Below are 7,519 nucleotides of genomic sequence, written 5' to 3' on the forward strand. Positions count from 1 at the left end.
TTGATGATTACATCAAGATATCACTTACAAATTAATGTTTTGTCCAAAGATGATTTATTAATGGAGCAACTGGTACCTTGAGATGCGGTTTACTTTTATTAGAATTTATTTTATTTTAAGACTTATATGAGCTTATATTGTTTGTTGTTCTTTGTTAAGTTATGACTCCTATTAATATTACTGTCAATGGCTTCAACTTCAAGCCATGACAAGAGAACCTTTTAATAGTTCTCGCAGTCATGAATCTCGAACTTGCATTAAGGGTTGATTCTCCTCCACCTCTTACAAATGAGAGCATCTTTAATGACAAAAAGGATTTGGAAATGTAGAAGAAATCAAATCACATGTGTAGAATGATCATGAAAAATGCCATTTCGAAATCATTCAACGTCTCAATATCTGAAAGAAAAATACGGCTAAGGAATTCCTTATAAACATTGAAAAAGAGAAAAGGAATTCTGAAATTGAATTTCAATAAAGTATAAGGGCAAGAGAATGAAGAAGGATAAGCAAGTTGCACATACAACACCTAAAAAAAAACAAGATAAATCAAATGAACCAAAACATGCTAGTTGATTCTTTTGCAAAGCTGGAGGGCATGGTTTGGTTTGTTCTAAGGAAAATTTAACTTCGGCATTAAGACACACGTGGTGGATAGATTATGATGCAACCACCCACATCAGTACATCTATATAAGGTTGTCTGAATTATGGAAAGCCTAGTGATGGTGAAAGGTACATGTATATGGGCGATGGTAAAACAATTGAAGTTGAAGTAATTAAAAATTTTAGATGATTATTAAAGATTGCATTTTACTTAGATCTTAATGAAACATTTATTGTTTCATGTTTTAGATGGTATTTGATTTCCATTCTACTTTGAATTGGTCTGTTTTTCTTGTTCACTTGGAAATGAAAAATTCAGTTTATTTTATGATTCAAAACTAGTTTGTTCTGATTCTTTGTTAGGCGATGATAATTTTTATTTGCTTGATACAATTGCTTCATTTAATGAATCCTTACAATTAAGTACATGAGTTGTAAAGAGAAAATTAATCAATGAAAATTTGACTCGATTATAGCACAAGAGATTAAGTCATATCTCCAAAGGAGAATAAACGAAATTCCTAACCCCTTAGATTTTACAGATTTTGATATTTGTTTTACCTATATCAAGAGGAAACAAACCTAGAAATGGAGGTTTGAAGCCAACAAAACTTCAAATGTCTTAGAACTCATACATATAGATACTTGTGGTTCATTCCTTATAGCTACTTGAAATAGTCAATAATATTTATGACATCCAAAGCTGAATTTTCTAAATATGGCTATATGTATTCCCATTATGAAAAATTACAATCCTTGGATATAATCAAAATTTTAAGGCTAAAGTTGAGAACCAACTTGGCAAAAAAATTAATAAGTGTCAGATCTAACAGTGGTGGTGATATATTATGGCGGATATGGCGGTTCAAGTAAAAACATCTAGGACTGTTTGCTAAGTTCCTAGAGGAATGTGGTATCGTCCCGCAATACACTATATTGGGTTCGCCCTTTATAAACAGTGTTGCTGAAAGAAAAAATATGATACTTAAGGACATGGTGAAGAGTAAGATTTGTCATTCTACTTACTAGAGTCACTCTAGAGAGAAGTGCTTAAGAATGTGGTAAATATCCTTAATAGGGTTGCAACTAAAGTGACTACCAAAACCCGTTACGAACTTTAGACTGACAAGAAACCTAGTCTAAAACACTTACATGTTTGTGGATATCTAGCTTAAGCAAGACTTTATAAGCCTTTTAAAAAGAAACTAGATTTAAGGATGGTAAGTTACTATTTTATTGGATACTCTAAAAGATCTAAGGGTACAAGTTTTATGATCTCATGACTAAATCAATTTTCAAGTCGGGAAATGCTTGGTTCTTTGAGGATGTCAAGTTTGCGAAGGGAGATCAATTAAGGACTTTATTTTTAAAGAGAAATATGTTGATATTCCCATATGTCATTGGCATTGATCAAGATCTTATTCCTGACTTTGTTCAAAACACAACAAATCAATACAATATTATAGAACGAAAGTTCTATGATACAATTAATTTTTATCAAGCCATAGAAAGTTCTAACCCTCAAAAGTGGATTGACGCCATAAATGAGGACATAAAGTCTATGAAAGATAATGACGTATGGGATCTTTTCATATTCCCAGAAGGTGTGAAACCTATTAATTGCAAATGAATATTGAAAACCAAAAGAGATTCAAAAGGCAATGTGAAGAGATACAAGACACATCTTATTGTAAAGGTTTACACAGAAAGAAAGCATCGACTATAAAAAAACTTTCTCCCCGATTTTAATAAAAGACTCTTTCAGAATCATCATATCATTGGTGGTCTATTTCAATCTTAAGTTACATCAGATAGATGTGATGATAGCGTTTCTCAATGGTGACGTTGATGAGACGATCTATATGGTACAATCAGAATACTTTTGTCAAAAGACATAGAATATGGTTTGTAAACTTAAAAAAATTTGTCTATGGTTTCAAGCAAGTATCTCGACAATTGTATTTCAAGTTTCATCAAATGATCATCTCATTCAGTTTTGAGATAAATTTAATTAATGATTGCATATACCATAAGTTCTATGGGAGCAATTATATTCTTCTGGTTTTATATGTCAATGGCATTTTGCTTTCTAACAATGATATAAGCTTATTGTACGACACCAAGAGATTTTTAGTTAAGAATTTTGAAATGAAAAATCTTAGTGATAACTCTTTTGTATTAGCCATACAGATACACTAGGATTGCTCCTGGGGTATTTTGATTATTACAAAAAAGTAATATCGAAAAGAATGTGATATCCTTATGGCTAAAGAAGACAAGTTTAGCTTTAATCAGTGTTCCAAGAATGATTTTTAAGGAAAAGAAAATGTAAAAGATTTCTTATGTGTCAGTAGTTGGAAGTCTGATGTATGCAACCAGATATTACATACGTTACTAGGATGTTGAGCAGGTATTTAAGCAATTTAGTGATAAACCATTGGCAAGTACCCAAACAAGTCTTGCAGTACTTACAGATAACAAAATACTATATGCTCACATATCATAGGTTAGATCAGCATGAGATCGTTGGGTATACTAACTCCGATTTTGCTTAATGCCAAGATAATATGAAATGTACATTGGGTTATATTTATCTGCTAGTTGAGAGTATTGTCTCTTAGAAGAGTGTTAAACAGACTCTTATAGCCTCTTCTACGATGGTTAGACATCCAAGCTTGAAATATGACTGCATAATTTTGTCACAGGGCTGCACATAGTAGATGATATTGATAGACCACTCAAGTTATTCTGTGATAATAAGTCAGCAGTACTATATTATAATAACAACAGGAATTTAACAAAGTCAAAATATATAGATATCAAGTTCTTAATTGTTAAAGAAAGAGTTCAGAGTGGACAGTTTTCAACACAAACTCTGTGATTGTATATCCGCTTGCTAAGAAATTGTCACCCAAAATATTTCATGAGCACACTGCTCATATGAGCGTTGTATCATTAAAGAATATTCAATTTTAGTTGGAGTCTATGATTATAATAAAGATATTTTTCAGTTATTTCAATTTATAGATATTTCATGTTATTTTCTGCAGAAATAAAGTATTATTTTATTCATACTCAGATTTTAGTATGGTTTGATTTAACAAAGGTTTAAGGTGGATTAGTTGAAAATATGCATATTAGGATCACATTGTATAAAATTTTCATACTACACATCTACATCATAATCCATGTTAGTCAGTTGTATTGGCATAGTGACCATTAATGGGTCGAGTTACAACAATTCTAACAAAGACCGCTATAATCCTACGTTAGTATGATTGATAAACAAGATTGGTTATTGGGACATTCCGATAATGATAGTAAGGTTGAACTTATATGGTTATTTTTGCAAAGTATAATTATAAGGTTACACATAAAGCCTAAGTAGGAGATTGTTAGATATTTGATCTAATATTGTTGGATCTTTAATCCAACAATGGGCTTATATGTAAATAATTATGTGTTGCAACTTGTCATATAAGGTCAATTAAAAGTGATTTATTAAGACATTCAGTAAGTTGACTGTTGAGTGTTAGAAAATGCATATTTATAAAGGAGAAAACCGTCATTTTACATTTTAAGTCTTACTAACAACCCTTACTTTTATATATTTAACCTTCTTGTGATTTAATTACATGTGTTTTATTTTAATTAAGTATTTTATGTATTTTAGGGGCATTATAGTCATTTCACAATAAAGGAGAGATCAGACGGCAAAACGGACATCACTTTTGAACTCAGGACGGTCGAAAACCTTAGGAGGAGCATAAAAGGAAAAATGGCACTATTCACATGTACGGTACTATTCACGTGTACGGTACTGTTCACGACACTGTTCACATAGACGGATGATGACGTGGCATTGACCGATGATGTAGCATTGACTGATGAGGTGTCACGATCCTGTTAGACTAAAATTCTTATGTACTGTTGATGGTGACGTGGCAGCATATCAGTGGACGAAAAATCTCGCGTACGGTGCATGCATCACACATGATTATTTTCAACCAAACCGCGTTACTGTTCATCCGGGTCAAACCGCGTTACTGTTCATCCGGGTCAAACCGTGTTACTGTTCAAAGTCGGGTCAAACCGTGTTACTGTTCATCCTCGTGGTCAAACCGTGGACTGTTGACTGATGACGTGGCGCAATCCTGAGCGTCCAAACTGTTTTTAATCCGATGGCCATGATTTACTCCATGTATCTATAAAAAGGGGGCCTCCCCCCTTAATTTGATATCTCTGAATCCATTTTTGGGATCCATTTTCTGTAATTCCTTCTCCATCTTGTATTTTCTTTGTATTTTAATAAATTCCCATTTTGCCCCTAGTTCAATTATGAGTGGCTAATTTTCTTTCAAGCTTGGGTTGAAGGTGAAGTCTCAACATGTGTCATGGGCTTTATTTGGTAAATTTATTTTCTCTTCCCCTCTAGTTTTTGTGGATGTTTTGACTTCTCGTCGACAAATAATACTAATCTTGTCTAGTACCGCCTTGGTTTCACCGGCCCTCTAGTATAAGGTTATTATTATTTGGCACGATAAGCCCTTAGCACCATATTGATTAGAGCGTGGTTCATGCGGTGTGGATTCCCCCCTCATGATTTAATTGGTATTAATAAGGAATATTTAGCCCATGATGCATGTTGATACGGATCCAGATACCCAAGTACGTCATTTCAATAGAATTCTCTTCAATTCATTCTCGCCATTTTAATTCCAGTTTTAGAATTTATTCTCGCCATTTTAATTTAAGTTTTAGCATATTCCAAATCATTTCCACCATAATTCCAACCACCCATTTACAAAATTAATTCTATATATAATTAAAATCCACCTCCTCGTGGGATCGACACTCGTCACCATTGATCTACACTACAATAGATTCGTGCGCTTGCGAGTACATTAAAATTTGCACAACAAGTTTTTGGCGCCGTTGCCGGGGAGGTAAGTAATTTTAATTCATAGAACTAATTTTTGTGAATAATTTCTTTTATTTGTTTTCTTGTATTTTATTATTATTATTATTAAAAAAAAAAGAAAAAAAAAAGTGAATCTAAAGGTTAGTATTTCTTTTATTTTTCTCTTCTTTAAAATTCTGTAATTTAATTTTCAATTTATTTTTTTTTCTTTGTAATTTTCCTTTATTTTATTAATTTAATTTTTAGTTAATTCATTTCACGTATTTATTTTTGTGTGTTTTTATAGAAAGGTTGTAATAGCACAATCAGGTTAGTATCGTAATTTCTCCCTCTTCTTTATTTTTATTTGTTTTGTTCCCATCTTTATTTTTTGTTTTGTTTGCATCTTTATTTTTATTTTATTTATTTTGCATGCATGGTCGTAGGTCATTATTACCTAATCTTGAACCTATAGACCTTGAATTAGAAAAAACACTTCGCACACACAAACACGTTAAAAATAAAATGGATTTACAAGCACCACAGGAGAGGCCATTTAAGGACTATTTTAGTCCCTTAGCTAATTTGAGCACGTCATGCATAAGATACCCAAATGTAGCTGCTAGGAGTTTTGAATTAAAACCTAGTGTGTTAAATTGTCTCCCTACATTTTATGGCCTAGAAAATGAGAATCCATATAATCATTTGAATGATTTTCATGCCATTTGTCAAACATTCAAATATGAGAATTTTTCAGATGATGATGTTAAACTTAGACTATTCCCATTTTCTTTAAAAGATAGAGCTCGTTCATGGTTAAATACTTTACCTGCTAATAGCATTTCATCATGGGAACAAATGGTAACGAAATTTTTGAATAAATATTTCCCAGTGCATAAAACCAATGCTATTCGCAGGGAAATCTCAGAGTTTACCCAGAGAGAGGACGAGCAATTTTTCGAAACATGGGAGCGATTCAATGGGCTAGTCTTGAAGTGTCCACATCATGGGTACGAGAAATGGCACCAATGCCAATACTTTTTGGAGGGATTACTACCAAATGTGCAAGAATGGCTAATGGCAACAAGTGGAGGAGAGCTAATGTCAAAAAGTGTGTCAGAAATTTGGGAATTCTTCCAGCGACAAGTGGACAATTCCCGACAAGTCGATCACTCAGGAATACTAGAAGGATTAAAGGAGTGAATGAGGTTCACATTGGCGAGTCAACTTCGGGAATCAAAGAAGTCAAGGAGATGGTTGAAGGTCTTGCTCGACAAATAGCATCATTATCGACTGCTAAATCAACAGAACCACATGACCATGACTCATACTCAGATCAAGCCAATGCCATAGGTGTAATGAGAAAGCCATCAAATTATAACCCATACTCCAACACATATAACCCTGGGTGGAGAGATCACCCCAATTTTTCATGGTCTCAAGGATTCCAACAGAATGGACCAACAGCTCCAGCTCCACCAATTCCACAAAATCCTCAAGCCTCTCAGCCACCATTTAGACCATACAATCAGAACCAGAACCACTCTCAACCTAGACCATGGGAGGATGCATTCCAGAATTTTAGGAATTTTACTCACTCCACGATTGAGCAACAGAACCGCACCATTGATGGACTACGAAATGAGTTGAGATCAGGCTTTAACTCACAAGCTCAATCTGTTTCAAGCCTCGAGAAGATGGTGGGACAACTTGCTTCTTCAGTTCAAACCTTGGCAATGACCGTTGAGAAAGGTAAGTTTCCAAGTCAACCAGTGCCTAATCCTAAATGAGTACATGAAGCAAGTACCAGTTCACCACAACAGCATGGAGAGGTCAAAGCAGTAATGACCTTGCGAAAAGGAAAAGAAGTCGACAACAAGGTGGAGATGCCAGTGACAAAAGAAAATCAAATTGTACCTGTGAATGTTGATGACTCATCACCGGAGGAGAAAGAAGAAACCAACCCACAAGAATATGTTCCCAAAGCTCCATTTCCTCAGAGGTTAGCGAAAGG

General features: G+C 33.9%; 1 non-coding gene across 1 annotated transcript; it reads right to left on the reverse strand.

Moving 5' to 3' along the window:
- Nucleotides 1–6,414: 6,414 nt before the first annotated feature.
- On the reverse strand, nucleotides 6,415–6,518 carry LOC127900146 (small nucleolar RNA R71). Its single transcript, XR_008052166.1, has one exon. It is a non-coding gene; the product is annotated as a small nucleolar RNA R71 (small nucleolar RNA).
- Nucleotides 6,519–7,519: the final 1,001 nt, after the last annotated feature.

Source organism: Citrus sinensis, chromosome 9, assembly GCF_022201045.2.
Source record: "Citrus sinensis cultivar Valencia sweet orange chromosome 9, DVS_A1.0, whole genome shotgun sequence".
Classification (NCBI taxonomy): domain Eukaryota; kingdom Viridiplantae; phylum Streptophyta; class Magnoliopsida; order Sapindales; family Rutaceae; genus Citrus; species Citrus sinensis.